The sequence below is a fragment of the Plecotus auritus genome, assembly GCF_963455305.1.
Source record: "Plecotus auritus genome assembly, chromosome: 2".
Taxonomy (NCBI): Eukaryota; Metazoa; Chordata; class Mammalia; order Chiroptera; family Vespertilionidae; genus Plecotus; species Plecotus auritus.
The window spans coordinates 225542235-225560870 of record NC_137771.1 but is presented as its reverse complement, the minus strand read 5'-3'; the positions used below and the strand labels follow the sequence as shown (position 1 = coordinate 225560870).

General features: G+C 44.1%; 1 protein-coding gene across 8 annotated transcripts in view; it reads left to right on the top strand.

The window, feature by feature from the left end:
* The first annotated feature begins 725 nt into the window (after positions 1-725).
* Positions 726-18636, top strand: part of DYRK1A (dual specificity tyrosine phosphorylation regulated kinase 1A) — a 138168-nt gene continuing 120257 nt past the window's right edge. For 2 of the 8 annotated variants that reach the window (XM_080651785.1, XM_080651783.1), the window contains exon 1: positions 726-1046. The gene's annotated coding sequence lies outside the window, so the exon portion shown is untranslated. Of the gene's footprint in view, positions 1047-1599; positions 1629-2289; positions 2455-18636 lie in introns of those variants that run through there. The other 6 variants (XM_080651789.1, XM_080651787.1, XM_080651786.1 and 3 more) reach the window with 5 other exon arrangements.

Genomic DNA, 18636 nt, shown 5'->3' with positions numbered 1-18636 from the left:
AACCAGTCTTTACAGTAAGCTATTTGCTTGACTACTTTTGCGTTATTTTAGGTGTAGTCCGATTTCTTTCAGGGCCTGTTCATTCGAATGGCTACCTTAGTGCATCAATGTTTTAATGACTGAAGGAGGTGAACATTTGCTGGAAACCGTTTAGAGCAAGTGCCTTTCCTTGAGTCACATGGGACAGACACCAGTATTTATTGCAGGGTTTTCCTTATGGCTATACAATTGTGTCTGTTGCTACTGTATTCGTGAACAGGTGTAGCTTAAAAATTGGCATCGACACTATCACATGATGGAAAAATCAAACTTAGGAATCAATCAATGAGTGACTTGGTGTAACATAATATCCGTATTATCCTTTTAAGCGTAGCATTTAACTGCCATTTCATTAGGTTTGGTACAAAATACAGTTTTTAGCTAGCGGCTGTCTGCCGATTACAAAGTAGCCAGCACAGCATGGCTCCTGGTTCAGCTCGGCTTTAATACCTGGGAAGCACCCCCAGCAGCATTCACGTAGAAAGAAGGGGCCGATAGAACACAAATAAATGAAAGAATTGTGGTAGAATTCAGAATCTGGAAACGGAGATGGTGCATGAAAAAGAAAAACGGGGTGTTGGGCGACACAAATACAAGAAGAGCTCCGGGATCAACGGAAGGGGCATTCCGACAGGGAAGGCTGCGCCCAGAAAGGTGGGTAGGGTTTGGAAATCGCTGGGAAACCTGGGAGAGCGTGCACAGCCTAAAGAAAGTTTTCATGACGGCTCCGTCCATGATTTCTGAACGCTGGCATTGGCTGCTGCACAAACCGAGCGGCATGATTTAATCAAGGTGTCAGCCGCAGGGGCATCCCGGATTCCGGGGAAGCGTCCGGAATTCCTGAGATGTCTGAAACGCGGAGGCGGCCTCTTCCCCACCCCCCGCCGCGGCCTCCGTGGGCATTTTCCGGCGAGGGGGGCACGCGAGCCCTTCCAAGAACAGTTTAAACGCGCGGACGTGCGTCCCCGGCCGCGGGAAGGTGGCCGGCGAGCTCCCTGGGGATGAAGGTGAGAGCCCGGGCCCGGCGCGTGGGGGTGGGCTTCCCGGGGCCCCGCGCGGTTGCAGCGCCGGTCCCCTCCCCCTCCTCTCCCGGCGCGGGTGGGGCTGCGGGCGCACGAAGCGGAAGCGCGGGGCTCCGGAGGCGGAGGCGCAGAGGCCGCGCGCGCTCCCCGGGCCGCAGTCGGCGCGGGCGCGGGGCGCGGCCTGGCAGCCGGGGAGGCGGCGGGCTCTGGCGTGCAGGCCGGGCCGCCGCCTCGGCCCCCCTTCCCCTCCCCTCCCCTTCCCTTCCTCCGCCCGGCCGTCGCCCTCCTCTCCCCTCCCCCGAGCGAATCACGCGCCCTCCTCTGACACTCGTAGCGGGCCCGAGCTCCGAATTTATCCTTCACGTGACCTGAGGGGGTTGGGTGGTTGGTCGGGGACGGCGGAGGAGAGGGAAAGGAGGGAACAGAATCTGCCGTTGCCCGAGCAACAGGCCCCGCCCTCCGGCTTGGGCCGGGGGGCGGGAGGAGGACGTCAGCACGTCAGCCGGGGTTTTGCGTTTTGATTGACAGTTGCTATAGCGACCGGGTCGGTCCGTCGCCATTTTGTTGGTTGGTTTTTTTTTAAACCCTTTCGCTTCCCGCCCGAATAATAATAAAAAACCCTATTGGAGTGAGGCGGGGGTGGTGGCGGCAAGAGCGGCGGGGGGATCCGGGGAGACTGCTGCCGTCGCTGCTGCTGATCGCGGCTCAGGTCGGGCTCAGGGAGCGGACACCCCGAGCGGGGGGTGCGGGCGCCGCCGCCGCCGCCGCCGCTTCTGCTGCTGCTGTTCCTGCTGCTGCTGTTGGTGCTGCTGCCGCCGCCGGCGAGCGGGCGGGACCGGTGTGAGTGTGCGAGTGTGTGTGTGAGTGAGCGTGTGCGAGGGCGAGTGTGCGTGCGCGCGTGTGTGTGTGAGTGTGTGTCTGTCTGCGGGGACTCGGGGGCGGGCGGTTCGGGCTCTCCTGGCGGAGGAGCCGCCGCCGCCGCCGCCGCCGCCGCCGCTCGGCCCGGCGCTGCTCGCTGCGCAGGTTCGGAGCGCGCGCCATTTTGTGAGATTTATAAAATCCTCCTCGGGAAGAAGCCGCGGGAGCGGCCGCCCCTCGGCGCCCGGCCTCGCCGCCGCCGCCCTCCGCCCGGGCCGGGCCGCGCGGCGCCGCCGCCGGGAGTCGGGGTCCGGGGACTGCGGTATTTGCCGGGGAGGGGCCTGTCGCCTCCCCGGCCCCGGGCGCCGCTGGACCGCGGGCCGGACGGAGACCGAGAAGCTGCGGCGCGGAGCAGGGAGCGGAGAGGAGGCGGCCGGGCGGCACCGGCTGCGGACTCGCGGCGGCAGCGCAGCGGCGGGAGCCTGAGGCTGAGACTCACCGGAGGGAGCGGCGCGAGCGCCCCGCCATCGTCCCGGTGAGTGTCCGGCCCGGCCGCGGCCCCGCCCGGCCCGGCGCCCGGCTCCCCCCCGCGGCCTGCAGCCGGGCCGCGCCGAGGCCGGCCGGGCGGAGGGAGGGACCTGCCATTTTAGGAGGAGGCGCCGCGGCCCGGGGCTGGCCGCCGGGGAGGGAGCCGCTGGCCCGGTCCCGGAGGAGAGGCGGGCGCGAGCGGAGGGAAAGTTGCTGGAGGGTGGGAGCGGGGGCCGCGGCCTCCTGGGAGCCGGGGCCCGGGGGCCGGAGAACGCGCCAGACCTTCACTGGTCGCCCGAGCGCAGGGCAGGAGGCTGTCTTCCTCCTCCTCCTCTTCCTCCTCATCCTCTGCCCCCAGCTCCTCCCTCGTCCCTCCTCTCGGCCCCTCCAGTGTGGGAACCGCCGGGGTTCTCCGCAAGGACAATGCACGGGTTAAGAAAATGGGGCCGGCTGCTGGGCGAGGCGCCGGGAAGGTCGGGAGCCCGGTCCCTCCGCGGCCTCGGGCGTGTTCCGGGCGAGGGCACCCGGCGTGCTCTGAAGTTGAGCAGCGGGTGCGAGCGATCCCGGCCACTCGAGGCGGAGTGGTGACCCGTTTAGCAGCCGGAGGAGCTGGTGGCCGAGCATTTGTAAATGATCCTTCAGACCTGGGTATTGCAGCAGAACTTCCCGAGCCTGTTTGCAGACCCAGACCTGCTCTCAGCCACGGAAACTGCCGAACACCTTAGCACCTAGGAGAGGCCCCTCCCTAGCCCGAAATGGTTAAAAAAGGCCAGATCAGTAAGTGATGGACTCCGATTGCTTGGCGGGGCCTGTCATCCCACCCTGGGTTCTGTGAATCCTGTAGCCTCGGTGCAGCACTTGAGTGGCAGCAGCATTTGGTTCTTGCATTCCACCCAAGGTGTCAGAAAAATACACCTTAAAACACTGTGTTCACACCGATTTAGGGATGAGGACGAAAAGGGCCACGCACTCTTCTGGGGGCCTCACGTGTGTTTACTCGCTCACGGGCAGACACTCACCCATTTCACAGATGAGGGACTGAGCGGTGACTCATCCAAGGTCACGGAGCTGGAACGCTAGGGGCCAGTCGGCCTGCCGGCTCCTGTCACCAGGTTGTAACTCACTGTGAGAAATGCTGGCCGGCTCCGAAGCCATCTGCGTGTAATGACTCAGGGTTCTGACCTAGAGATGGTGTCCACGTTCAGGTTAGTGTAGATTAACTTTGTAGTTTGCTGGGGTGGAAAGGAAAGAATGAGATGAGGCACCCTTAATGAGACTTACCAGTCCCCCACTCCACCCAGAGAACCATGCAGACAGTGTTTTTTGAATGGAAAGAATTGAATGGGGTACATTTTGTTCTCCACAATTAGTTTTAATTATAGGTGTCATTTAAGTATTGGTGAGTCATAAGAAAGTTTTGTGTAAAGTTATGTCTAGTCATTTTTTATCTTTGAATACCTAGGTTTCTTCTGTGACCCCTTACACTTTACATATACAGTGTTTTAGAATGGATATATTTAATACTTTGATTTTGGGGTGTTTAATAATTCAGTGGAATTTTCTCTAGCTTTTGTTTTCGTAAATTTCTCATGTTTTAATTGTTTAGTTACATTAGGAGTATTTTCCGAAAACTATAAATATGAGACTAGAATTAAAATTTCATATGCTGATTTTAACCTGAAGAAATTAGTTTCAAAGAAATTGTGGATTCTTTGAAAAAAGTTTGCTTGGCGATGGTTAAGACTTTTAATATACATAAAACTTTCACTTAAAATACCCCATTGCTTTTGGAGGATTTGCCTTGCCATAGCAGCGGTGTTTTTGGTGGCTGTCCAAATTCATCTAGACTTTAAACCTTGCTAGCAAGTTAAGGACTCCTGTCAATGTCCATACCAAGTTCTAGGGTAAGACTGAGTATAAAAAGTTCAGAAGAGACTTAAGCTTAGAAAGGAAGGGTCATCCCTGTCTAGGTAAGGTGAAGGCACACTTAATTGAAACATAAAAATGATTCTAGATTTGATTGAGCGAATGGTCATTAGTAGGAGTGGGAGATTGAGTGATCTAGTAAGATCTTTATTAGGAATTCGGAATTTAGGGCTAAGACTGTTTCTTAAAACATATTTTAAAGACATTTTGATGGGACTTTATTAGAAACAACAAATATAAAATTGGTTGGGGATTAAAAAATTAATGGTTTAGTCCAGTCTTTCAGGGGCACTAACATTCAAAATAAACCAAAATATTCCATTTTAATGTACTGTCCTGTTGGGGGAAGGTAGATAGTAAAAAATACCCTTGGTTAGAATTTTTCCCCCCTTCTAGAATATTGTTCAGTGTCTGGCCCTTAGTTTTATTTACGGAGAGTTACTGTATTTATGACTTAAAGTTGGCTGTGGGGTGGGGAGTGGTAAGTGTAGCAACTAGTATTTAAAGAATTTATTTTGGTTTTTATAGTGCTATGACTTTATCTGCAAAAGCAGAACGCAAGATAACTTGTTATAACACATGGTATAGAATGACCTTGGGCATGTATATTGTTTTGAAACTATACAAAGGATGAAAAGACTAATTTGTATTGAATTTTGGGTACTAGAAAACAATTTAGGAAAATAAGAAATAGTTTAGAAATCTAGTCACAGGATGTTTCACATACACATTGTTGGCAAGTGTCCAGTTATGGGAAGAAAATCTGGATAGAAGTAACTTCATTATGAATGAGAAGGGAATTGCCTTATATATATGACATTAAATATAAGATTTAATAGAACAGGGGGCTTCATTTGTGACTTGGTATTTGTAATAAGTTGTGTATCCATTTTTCTTTGCTTTAGCAGTAACTTTATTTCAAAGAACTTGCACGTCCCCCCTCCCCCACCTCTCCAAGCAATTTCTCTTATCCCTAAGGAAAAACTTCAACCATCTGAACCCACCAAAACCTAACAACTTCCAAAAAGAGTCTTTATAAAGAAATTACCTCTTTTCTCCCCAAATTCAATTAGTCTTTAATTTTGTTATATTCCTTATCAGTAATTTAAACTGTGATCTAAGAATTTGTGTTGAGTATTTTGGTGGTTTTACCTCCAGAAACGTGTGTATATTTTCTTTTTAGAAGTAAAGGTATTGTGTGAAACTATCAAACATGGTCGGTCACCTGAGACTTTACATTAACACAGTTGCCCTGTCTAAGTGTTGCAGACCTTGGATAAGAGCACCTTATATAAATAATGATTATGCCATTTAAGAGACTTCTTAACATATATTATTTTGACCATTGGGCAGTGTTTTGATGGCTCGAGAAAATTTGGTAATTCATAATCCAAGGCTAGCACAATTTTGGATTAAAAATTTTGGGTGGTTAAAACTTGTGTTTAATTACTTGGAAAAATAATCAAATTATTTTAAATTACTTAAAATTTCTCTTCACTTTGCCCCTAAATGAAGAAATCTTGAAATCTTGCCTTAGGTCAACACTATAATGTTAAGCAAGAGCTGTAAAGTTTACCATTGGTTATGTGAAAGTGCAATGTTTACTTCACATGACTAAAATAATTTAAGGTTCATAGTAGGTAATTAAAGCCTAAGTATTGTTTCCTAACCTAATGGCTACAGGCAGCCTTAGTTTCATTTTTTGGTATATGAAAAATGGTGGAAATGCTGATTTGTATAAACCATCTAAATTTTTTTTTAATAGTTACGTTTTGCTTTGAAGTCCTACTTCTAGAGTTGTATAGTGAGTTATTATTGGTGATAATAACACTGTACATTGATACATTGAACATCTACAATGATGTGGTTCCTTGTAGGCATACTTTTTGCTAATATAGAATCATTTTAGCTTCTTGGCAATTAATTCTTCTACCAGAGCCATGTACCCTCTCTTCTTGAAGATTATTTTAAAAAGTTTGTATTACTGTTAGGGTTTTGACAAGGCATATACATATTTTTGTTTGTTTGAGGGACCTGTGCTTATATATATGCATTTAATGTATAGTGCACAATAGCTTAAAATGTATCTTTTGAATTGAATTGTTTTGAGTTTTATCTCCCCATGATTGAAATGCTTGTTTAAATTGTGTGTGTGTGTGTGTGTGTGTGTGTGTGTGTGTGTGTGTGGTGGGGGTGGGAGGATTAATGAGCTGGTTTAACATGCAGTGAAACTGATTTTCAGGGTCACTTCTATTTTAGGTAACATCCCTGTTCATTAAATAACTCCCTAATTTTTCTAAGTAAATATGTCAATTATACAATGACAGGAGTTGATTTTTTGTGTTTTATGGGTATTTGTGGGTAAGGTTGGCATCCTAGCACATACATTTGGGTAAAAACATGCTGCAGTTGTGACATCTACTTGCAATCTGTGATAACTAGTTACAGATAGCAGGAGAGGCAGCGTGATCCTGTGGAGAGAGGAGAACTGGCCTGGGAGGTGGTGCCTGGGAGAGAGGGTCCAGTCAGGCGAGTCTGGAATCTCAACAGGACCTGCCATTGACTGGCAGTGTGACCTTTAGCACAGTGAGTTCAGTAAGCATCTTCAGCTGTAAATGGGGTCAGTGGTACTTACCTTAGTGTTCTTGGGAGATTGATAATGTATGTCAATTTCTAAATAGCCTTCTTCTCCCCCTTCTCCCTCCCTTCCTCTTCTTCACTCATACTCATCCTTCTCCCTCCCTTCCTCTTCTTCACTCATACTCATCCTTACGGTCTCAGTATAAATGCTGCTTCTTTCCAAAGGCCTTCCCCAGACCGCCAGTCTAAGTAAGGTTCCTTGGCCAAGGTGTTCTTATAGGACTCTGTTTTTATTTTTTTCCACAGCTCTTATTGCACATAGCTGTGTCATTATTCAGTTGAATTCGTGTGTGTGTGTGTGTGTATTCATTTAATGTCTCTCCCTACGTTAGATTGTAAGGTGCATCTGGATAGGAATAATTCTTTCTTGATCACACCTGTAACTCTGTTGCCTGGCACGTAGCAGGGATATATAAGTGTATATGTACACAGAGTGATGGTATGAGGAACCTATAGACTGAACCCTAAGTACGTACCACTGCTCAGTTGTGCAGTCTTGGACAAAATAGCTTCTCTGAGCTTCCGGTACCCTATATGCCAAATGTGCATAGCACCAGCTGCCCTGCCAGGATTTCGAGAATGTGAAATGAGATACTGTAATGAGGTGCTTTGCAAAAGTGTAGAATGCCATATAAATATAAGCTGTTTACAGTAGCAATAATTTCAGGAGTGGGGTTACCCAAGAATTTATAACTAGTTTCAGCTTTACTGAGTTGGTAAGTAGCTATTATTTAAAATTTATTACAAATTTAAACTTTCTCTGTATATTAATTAGAACATGAGATTGGGCCTATGTTCTGACCAAATACAGTGGCTTGAACAACAAGTTCATGTATCAAGTGTAAGTAGTCTAAGGCTGATGTGGTTGCATGGTATAGGGATCTTGGTTTCTCCTGTCTTGTTGCTTTCCCATGCCGAAGGAGACACCCTTTTCTGTACAGTGCAAGGCGGCTCCCCAGCACATCCACAGTCCAGGGACAGGATGTGGGCAGGCACATCCACCCCCTCTCCTCTCCCTTTGAAGATAACTGGGCCCTGGCCAGGTAGCTCAGTTGGTTAGTGTCATTCCTATACTCCAAGGTTGTGGGTCTCTCTCTCTCTCTCTCTCTCTCTCTCTCTCTCTCTCTCTCTCTCTCTCTCTCTCTCTCTCTCTGTGCCTCTCAGGGGACATACAAGAATCAATCAATGAGTGCATAAATAAGTGGAACAACAAACCGATATTCCTCTCTCTCTCTCTTTCCTTTTCCCCGCTTCCCCCCTCCCCCCACACACATACACATGCGCGCACTCACACCCCACACACTTTTTTATTATTAATAAAAAAACCTGGAAGTTTACAATGGTTTACACTTTTGTTTATACCTGTTGGTCAGAACTTAGCCAGGTGGCCACATTTAGCTGCAAAGGAGGCTGGGATATGTGGTCTTAGGTAGTTGTTTGGCTGAAAATCTGTTTCTACTGAAGTAGAGGAGAATGGGGGATTATGAAACACTGCTGTCACACTTTCAGATGTTTTGGGAGAAACTTGCAGAAATAAACTTTTGAGAAGATAACACATTTCACTAATAAGTTTTATTTTCCTTATTTGGTCATTAATCTTTTAAACTATGGTATGCAAGTTCAAATAGCTCACAAGCATTCAGCAATGCAGTTTATACATAAATGTCAGATTAGAAAAAAAGTAGTGAAGGTATTTTGAGTCTAATAGCACATTATTTTACTGACAGAAACATGATTTTTTTAAAAATATATTTTATTGATATTTCACAGAGAGGAAGGGAGAGGGATAGAGAGCTAGAAACATCGATGAGAGAGAAACATCGATCAGCTGCCTCCTGCACACCTCCCACTGAGGACGTGCCCGCAACCAAGGTACATGCCCTTGACCGGAATCGAACCCAGGACCCCTCAGTCCGCAGGCCGACGCTCTATCCACTGAGCCAAACCGGTTTCAGCCAGAAACATGATTCTTGATGGCTGTGACTATAGTGTATGTAAACTGTATTTGGAATCTTAGCTTTCGGATTTTGTCTTGGTCTCCTCGACTATACAGTGTGTGTTCCTGCTGATATCCTCAGCAAACAATACTACTAGAATAACACTTGCATCTTGTCAAGGTTTCAGTAAATGTTTGAGTCATTGAAGTTGCGAGGAGGATGTTAGCAGTGATGTTTAAAAATACATTTATTATCTGCCCTAGCTGCCTTGGCTCAGTGGATAGCGCGTTGGCCTGCGGACTGAAGGGTTCCGGGTTTGATTCTGGTCAAAGGCACATGCAGGGTTTGCAGGCTCGATTCCTAATGCAGGAGGCGGCCGATCCATGATTCTCTCTCATCATTGACGTTTCTCTCTCTCTTTCGCTCACCCTTCCTCTCTGAAATCAACCAGTTAACTGCTACGATACTTTGAATTTAATTAAAAAAGGCCCCCCGCTTGCATCTATAGACGCTATAGCGTACAAATAGTTAAAAAATATAAATACATTTACTACTGCCTTCCTCTTTAATTTCTGTGGGTTTGAAAAAAAAAGGAAGGTGTAGGATTCGTTTGGACTCTATAGAGAATTACTAGATCTAGTAGAGACTGAGAAAACTTAACGGTTCTCAGTCTTCTGGAGGACTTGTCCAAGGGGGATTCCCAAGACGTATTCGTCTCTCTGCAGGTCGGGTGATGCTTTGGCATCTGCTTTCATAATTAGGGCTCCAGGTACTCCTGATGCTGTAGAAACATTGATATAATTCATGTTTCTTAAAGAAGGAAATGGATGCCAAGAAACTAACTTGCTTGTTAACCAATGCCTCAGCATAATCAGGTCTGGAAGTAGCATATGTTTTCCTGACTCTTGGTTCTTTGTTCTTTTTACCAAAGAAGGAACAGAGGACAGAGTACCAACTGCACTGGGACATTATAGGGATACCTGTTATTTTAAAAAATGATGCTTTTTATGTGTGAGCTCATTGGTAGTGAATAGTTGGCTCACTTGTGAGCAACTTATAGAAATAGTCCAAGTTAGTCAAATGAATATTTAAATGTGGGAACTTGCCTTCCTTAGGAGCCCAAACCGGGAATTGAACTCTTAACCTGGGTATGTGCCCTGACTGGGAATTGAGCCCGTGACCCTTCAGTGCACGGGATGATGCTCCAATTAACTGAGCCACCTGGCCAGGGCTGGATTTTCATTTCTTTAATGTGAGTGAGTTTGAACATCTTAAGTTGTACTATAAGTCTTGTGCTTTAAATGATAAAAATATTCATTTTTGTCAGATATAGTTAAACATATTTCCTGATTTTCCTGTATTGTGTTAGGTGAAAAACTGGTATTTTGATAAATTGTAAGTGCTTGAAATTGTAAATCCTTGTTAAATTGTAAAAGGGGATTCTTAGTCCTCTTCAATTGAATAAACTGTCCTGTATATGTGAATTATGGTGGTATAAGCTTTGACTACAACAGTGAACAAGATTTTGCTGTTAGTGTTGAGATAGTTGTGTGTATACAGGCAAATTAACAAGACCTAGTTAGCAAGTAGAGGTATTGACATATGAAGGACTAGAAGAACACACGAAGTAAGACAATTCTGAGAATTAGCGCATGCCTGTGGAGGAGGTGGGACTGGATCTTGGTATGGAAGAATGGCTAGGCTTGTTACAGTAGAACCTGGGGAATTGACAGTCCTCTGGAGGAGGTCATGTGGCAGCCTGTGGTGGTGGTGGAAGTGAAGGGTGACAGCCAGAGTGTGTGTGTTCCAGAGATAGATATGTATATATACATATACACATATGTACATATATACACATAGATATGTACATATGTATATCTATAATAGTAAAAGGGTAATATGCTAATTAGACCAGACGTCCTTCCAGACTACCTTCCGGATGAAGCCCAGGGAAGCCGCTGAGGCTGCAAGGGCCAAACCCCTTGCACGAATTTTGTGCGTCGGGCCTCTGTATATATGTATATATGTATGTATGTATGTATGTATGTATATATGTATATATGTATATATGTATATATGTATATATGTATATATTTATATATGTATATATGTATATATGTATGCTGGGGGAGGGATAGGAACAAGTGCAGTGAGAAATGAGAGTGATGGGTCTTAAGTATTGTAAGGAATTTGAATTTGGGGTGATGGAAGGTTTTCGGCAGTGCAGTGTGCATATCTGTGGGTTAGGGAGATGAACCACAAGGAGGAGGGCTTGGAAGGCAGGCCATTTTAGGTGTATAGGCATGAAGGAATGAGAAGAGGTAAGAAGTGGAAGACAGATGGGAGACCCAAGTTTGAAACACATTAAAAATTTCTTATTTAGTTTTCAACAGAACAAAGTGAATATTTTGGGATTTAAATAGCAATGTCACCAAGTTTTTGGAAATAGAGAATTAAACTTGGTGGCAGTATAGTAAAATGTTGTATGTGTGGAATGATTGGTTTAATGGGACAGTTGAGAATACTTTCTACAACAGGACCTGAAGTAACTGTTGAAGAATAGAAGAGAGTTACTGTAGCTCAAACCTTCCGTGAGGGACAGGTGGGAGTCATTTGTAGCACTGTTACAGATGAGCTCAGCAATGGGGCAGTGCAGAAGGCAATGTTAGAAGCTCTGAATCTGGAAAGGAAAAGGTTATATTATAATTCAAAGTTTGAAAAGTACCTAGTTAACTGAACATGTGAGTTTAATTTATTCTGAGGGTCTTAGTATTTTCATGAAAAATATCATGTTCTGTTCATTTTTACTTGTATCCTTATTGGGAGATGATCATCTAAAAATAATTTATTATTTGAGGTGGATAGAATTATTTATTGAGTATCTGCTGGTGCCGAACATGGAACTGGGGCCTGAAATCAAAAGGTATGCTCTCTATATCATCATGGAAGTTATGCTCTCGTTGGGGCGGCGGGGTGGGGCGGATCCTGACTAGTCTCTAGCGGAGCCTTAAGAACCCAGTCTAGTACACATACATCTTCATTAACGGGAACACAGAGTCTATGAAATGGAGTAATTTTTGATCTTGCCTTTTGAAGGTCAAAATTTTGGTCTCGTTTTAGGGTCTTTTGATAGTTAATTTTTGAATTAAAGTTTATTTGGATCTGAATAGGCCTCCAGTCTTTAAGACAAATACTGTCTACAGAAAAATTTGTTCTGAGGTCATTATTTCCCCTTAAAAAGACCTGCAAGTATCACCACATTGGTGTTTTTTTAATTTCATCATTATATCAGACATTATTGGGAGACATTATTTCTATGGTACAAAAGATTGTTTCATAAAAATTTTTTAAAACAGCAACGGTGAGAAGATTATTAGGATCTCATTGAGTATTTTGCAATCTAGTTTTACTTTTTAAATTTTCCTATCATGGTTCTATGGTACAGTTCAGAACTTCAGTAAAGCTAGGTAAATTTACTTAAGAACTGCCCTGAAGGCCCACAGTTACTCAGCAGTATTAGTTATGCAGAAGGAAGAACTTGAAGAATCTTAGGATTCATGGGAAACCACTGGGAGGAAAGCTGGTTGCTGAATGAGACAAAGATACAGATATCTGAAGTAAAGGATGTGGGCATATAGGAAGGTCAAGGAATAAGGACAGTTTAATAGAATGGGCAGAAATCAAAGAGGGATTTGAGCAAAAGGATAAACAAGAATTCTCTGTCCTTAAAAAAACAACAACACACACACACCCAAAAAACTCTTTAATGATTTATTGTGACTTCTAGGGTAAAGACCAAATTTGTTACAGGACCCCCTACCTGGGTGATGGCCCCTATGCAGTCGTATGTCCCAGGTCTCTGGATCCTTGTCTTTGCCTGTGCTGCTTCCTTAGTCAGCTGTCATCTGTTTTAAACTTCTTTCCTACTTCAGTTTCAGCTCAGATGTCACTTTTGTAAGGGAAAGCACCCTCGCATCCCTCTTCTTGTTTAATATCCCACGTGTCCCTGTGTTGATTTGAATAGTGCCCTTCAGTGAACAGGGGCAGCGGTATTTTGCTCCCTCTTGTCTCAGCGATTGTCGAATGTTTGGCACAGTAAGCACTAACTAAACATTTGTGATTGATCAGTGAGCTACATGTTTTGATCTTTACTAGTTGGTCTCCAGGACAAAAGGACTACATCAGAGGAATGTCTGTGCATTTGGATAAAGAGCTGGACAGGGAATATGGGAGCCTTGAGGAAAAAGAAAAAGGTGAATCCTACCTTTAATACGATTGGAGCTAGGAAAGAGACATAATTATTTACAAATGGATTAATAACTTAATAGCTAGGAAAGAGACAAACTTTGTAGCTAGGAAAGAGACAAAATTATTTACAAATGGATTAATAACAAATGCATGTGAAATATCTACTATATCTTAGAAGCAAGATTATGGGGTGGAAAGATTGTGCCTTCTTTTTTAAAAGAAGTGCATAATTTTAGTAGTTACTGAAATAGATACAGCCCTTAGTGGTCATTTGGAGTGGTTTTAAATTGTGGTTTTAACTTGTTGGATATTCTTCATGATTCCTAGCCAACAAAGTGATGTTCTTTCAGCATTTCTATCCGGAATATCAGCCCAGCATTTGTAGTAGCTGTCAGGTTCACATTTAAAAAAGCTCTAGCTTTACTTTATTTAAAAAGTGACAGAAAAATGAGGAACATGGTTTGTTTGGATGCTTTTTTGTCTTTAACTTCAGGTTTGGATGACAGAACAAGAGTGATTGAGGGGAAAGTTCATTGAATGGATGGGTTTTCAAAAGAATGAATCTTGTAGTTAGAAAAATTATTGAAGGTGTTGATTTTGTCAGGAGAATAAAGTTTTTTAAAGCTTATAGGTGACTTGTTTTAAAATACTTCGGAAACTTTTCTCAGTGACTAGATTCTGTTGTAAATATTTAGAAAAGCAAATATTTAAATTTCATGGACCGTCTCTCTGCTTGGCCCCATGCTAGTCTCTTGGGTCATAGTAGTGAGTCACATGGACATAAATGGCTCCTGCCCTCACCAAGTTTCCAGTATAGTCAGAGCTCACTGGCGAGGAATGTGCAGGGAGCATGGCTTGTGGTCAGGGTGAGCAGTCCTTCCATCCTTCCTTCTACCCACCCACCTATTTATTTATTTACTTACTTATTTATTTATTTATTTCTTGAACTTCAGTTTTGATGGCAACATGTTAGACTTCTTTAAGCTACTTGTTGCTTTATCTCTGGTGACATGGGCACTCAGGGAGATAACAGTTATAGTACAGTACTAAGGTAAAATAGAAGCTTGGATCTTCAACCTGTTGTATGTTTAAAAAAAGATGTTTGTGTAAATTAGTGAGTTTCTCCTCTAGTTTGTCATTTAATAATAGTAACAATAGCTACTCTTAATTGATTGCCTGCTATGGGCCAGACATTGTACATATTCATTATTAGTTATTTTAATATTCTCAGCAACCCCACAAGGTGGTTGATAGTATCTCTGTTTTGTAAGTTAGAAAACTGAGATGCATGGATTAAATTGGCTTAAGGTTAATCACAGTAGATTACATATGCTGCCTCCAGATAATAATAATAATAATAATAATAATAATAATAATAATAATACCCCCAGCAAAGAGTTAACTGCCCTAAAGTTAAATATTTAGGGAGAAAAGAAAGAGAAAAATAGAGCTTCTATAACCCACTAATTAAAGAAATAGATAAAAGTTCTGGTATTCTGGATTGATGCCTTGTGCTACTGGTTTGTTACTCTTTTGGATAATAAACAAGAACATTTAACAGCTTTCCATGTTGGGGGAATTTTTTACCTGAAGAATCTTCGTGGGCCCTTGCCGGTGTGGCTCAGGTGGTCTAGCATTGTCCCATGCACCGAGAGGCTGCTGGTTTGATTCCAATTTGTGGCACATGCTGTGGTTGTGGCCTTGATCCCCAGTGGGGGGTAGGCTGGGGAGGGGTTCATGCAGGAGCAGCCGATCAATGTTTCTCTTCCTCTAAAATCAATAAAAACATTGGGGAAAAAAAGAACCTTGGTGGGAGGTAGAATATTCAACCTGAAAGTCAGTTGCTCACTTTCTCTGCATCTTTGGAGCTGGTGTGCAGTCATCTGGCCTTCACTGCACTCCTTCAGAAGCCTGGGATTTGCAGTGCAAGGGCATCACAGCTGCGTCTGTTTTCCAGAGGCTGACAGCGACAGACCCAGCTGCAGCCTTTAGTTCCGATGTCATTGGAACCTTGTACAGGTTGCAGTGACTGAGTCCTAGGTTGTCTCCACTAGACCAGACCTGTGGTTTGAATTCTGGCGGCTGTGGGTTATGTAGCCTTCAAGCCAGGCCTGCCCTCTTGGGTTTTCTGAGAGTTGTCTAGTATACTTTAATAACTTCCTTTTCAGTTTCAACCAAGTCAGTTAGTGTCTTGTTTGCAACTAAGAACCTTTACTTAGATGATGCTAATTAAGATAATAGACAATCCTAAGGAACTCTCCAGAGTCAGTGTTACCTGCGTCTAGATCAGAACTTACTAATGAGAAGAGTTCACAGTATATAGTAAGTGAAATACTTCTAAATCAGTTTGCTTGTTGATTGAATTAATTTGGACTTGAGTACCTGCTGGGATGCAGGAGTGATGATAGACAAGATCCCTGCACTCACAGAGCTTACGGTCTATGGTAAAACGTAGAATAAGGAATAAAGCAAATTGGACACAATGACAAAGAATGGTAGAGAGTGGTATATGCCACAATAAAAATAAAGATGGGATAATGTGATAGATGATGTGTGTATGTACGTGTTTAGGAGTTGTATCTTAAATAAAACAATCCCTTTAAAATCAGTGTCAGGAGTCAGGACCTCTGCTTTTCATTACAAGGCAGTAAGGAACATTGTGAGTTTACCCTCTGCTATCAAAACTAGGGAACTGGACAGAATACGTGGGACATGCGTTTTCAGATACTGAACCATAGGCAGCACAGAACTGGGATCTCTGACAGACAGAAAATGACCGAGGGGAGCCCAGTTATGGCCCCGCTTTCTGCCTGGAGGCAGTTTTCAGACCTTAGATCTCAGTGCGTGAGGAGGAATCCAGATAGAACCGTGTGGCCTGACTGAACTGAGAAAATAAGGTTGGAGTTGGGGGAGTCCAGGATGGTTCTAATTTGAGGAGCAGTGTTCTGGAGAGAAGGGAGCCATGCAGAGAGTCCCATAAATCTTAGTGGTCCCTTTATATGTTTGACAATACCAATCTGCTGTGCATATTCAGGGTACAGTTTCATAAAGGACCAATTTTGGGGGCAAGGAATTTCCTGGGAAGCTATAAGCAGAACTAGACTCAGAGCTCTCACACGGGGCCGGGACATATTGAGTATCTCAGAGGCACAGTAGAAAGGTCTTGTTATATGCTGTGTTCCCTGAGACTCCAGAGGGTCATGTCTTAGTAGTGGGGCTAATTAATTAGCTCTGAATAAAGTAAAGGCTACACTAGTTCTGTCTGGAAAAAGCTTAAAAACATGCCTTTAAAGGAGCAAACAGATCTGAAGTAATACGGTTGCCTGCCATTGCAAAGTGTGACACTTTTTAAAGAAATATAACAAAACCCATTACTCAACATTGTAAACTGTTCAGCATCCAATAAAAAATTACTTAATATGCAAATAAGTAGGTTAATGTAACTTATAATTAAGACACCCATCCATTGAAACCAACCCAGAACTGATGGATACAGGCAAGGACATTAAAACAGTTATTATCACTGTATTCCATGTATTCAGAGGATTAAGCAGAAACTTGAAAGGTCTCAAAAAACCAAAATAAAATTTTTAGTGGTGAAAACTCATGTATGAGGTGAAAAATGCAATGTATGGAATTACTGACAGATTAGACATCACTGAAGAAAAGTTTAGTGAATTCAAAGACATAGAACAGGAAACTCAGTCAATAGAAACGGGCATAAATGATAGAAATAATGCAGGTATATGACAAAGCTGTTAAAATGGCTACTGTAACATGTAGGGTGAGATTGTGGTAATGTTAACGTTTTGGTTTGTGAGTTTTGCATGACAAGAACAGCTGTGATTGCTGCCTGAAGGGGACTTGGTGTGTAGTTCAGAGCAGCAGAGTGAGCCCAGCTCATGTTGCTCAGTGGTTGGGGGTCGACCATGAACATATTTAAAGTAAATGTTTTTTTTGATTTCAGAGAGAGGGGAAGAGAGAGGGAGAGAGAGAGAGAAACATCAGTGATGAGAGGGAATCATCGATTGGCTGCCTCCTGCATGCCCCCTACTGGGGGTCAAGCCCAAAACCCAGGCATGAGCCTTGACTGGGAATCGAATCTTGACCTCCTGGCTCATGGGTGGACGCCCAACCACTGAGCAACACTGGCCGGGCGGTAAAAACATATTTGGAAAAAAAAAAGAGTAGTTGAAAATCTGTATTTTAAGCAGTGTACCAGTGGTTGCTGGAAGAACTTTATTACGTTAACAATATTATGTAACAATATTGCCACAAAGTTAGAAGCTTAAAACACATGCCTTTATATTTTACAGCTTTCTGTGGGCCAGATTTCTGGGCACCACTCCGCTGGGCGCTCTGCGTCAGGGTATCAGTGGGCCGTAGTCAGGATGTTGGCTGAGCTATCGTCTCACCTGAGGCTTGACTGGGGAAAGATCTCTTCTCCGCTCAGATAGTTATTCGGTAGAATTCAGTTCCTTGTGCACGGTCTCACTGGTGGTGGCGGGGCGGTGGGGGGGGGGGGGGAGTCTCAGTTTCCTGCTGCTTATTGGTAGGCATCTGCTCTCAGTTCCCTGCTGTCTGGTCCTTCCCAACGTGGCACTTACTTTCTCACAGACAGTGGAGGAGAGAGGAGAGTCTCCTCGCAGAACAGACGTAAGACTTACGTATCGTATCCATAGAAGTGATATCCCATCCCCTTTTCCTTTGTTCTCTTGCTTAAAAGCAAGTCCAAAGTCCTGTGTGAAGGGACAGGTCTGCAGAAGGCACACACAACAGGAAGCTGTGTGGGAGAGCCACCTTGGAGTCTGCCTGTCACAGACAGCACTGTGTGTGTAATGGGAAAGAGTACATCTGTAGAGTCTGATCTAGATACCTGGCTCTGAATCCTAGCCCTGCCTTTTCCTAAGTATATACTGAGCCTCAGTTTCCCCGTCTATATGACGGGGATGGTATGTACTTAATGTTTATAGTGTACGAGTGAGTGACATGCTGAGCACTTCGTTCTACTAACTCATGCTTATATTTTCAGTCTTTTTTAAAAAAAATTTTAAAAATATATTTTATTGATTTTTTTTTTTATAGAGAGGAAGGGATAGGGATAGAGAGTTACAAACATCAATGAGAGAGAAACATTGATCAGCTGCTTCCTGCACAACCCCCACCGGGGATCGAGCTGCAACCAAGGTGCATGCCCTTGACTGGAATCGAACCTGGGACCCTTCAGTCCACAGGCCGGCGCTCTATCCACTGAGCAAAACAGTCAAGGGCCGTATTTTCAGTCTTAATTTGGAGGTTGTATATTCAGGGAAGCCTTCCCTGACTCCCCCTCCTTCTGTTCTGTTATGGTTCCAAACACCCTAAACTTTTTCTTCTCATAGCTTCACACTTGTTTGACCTGAATTTGATAGCTGTTAGGGCTGTGTTTGTGTGTGTGT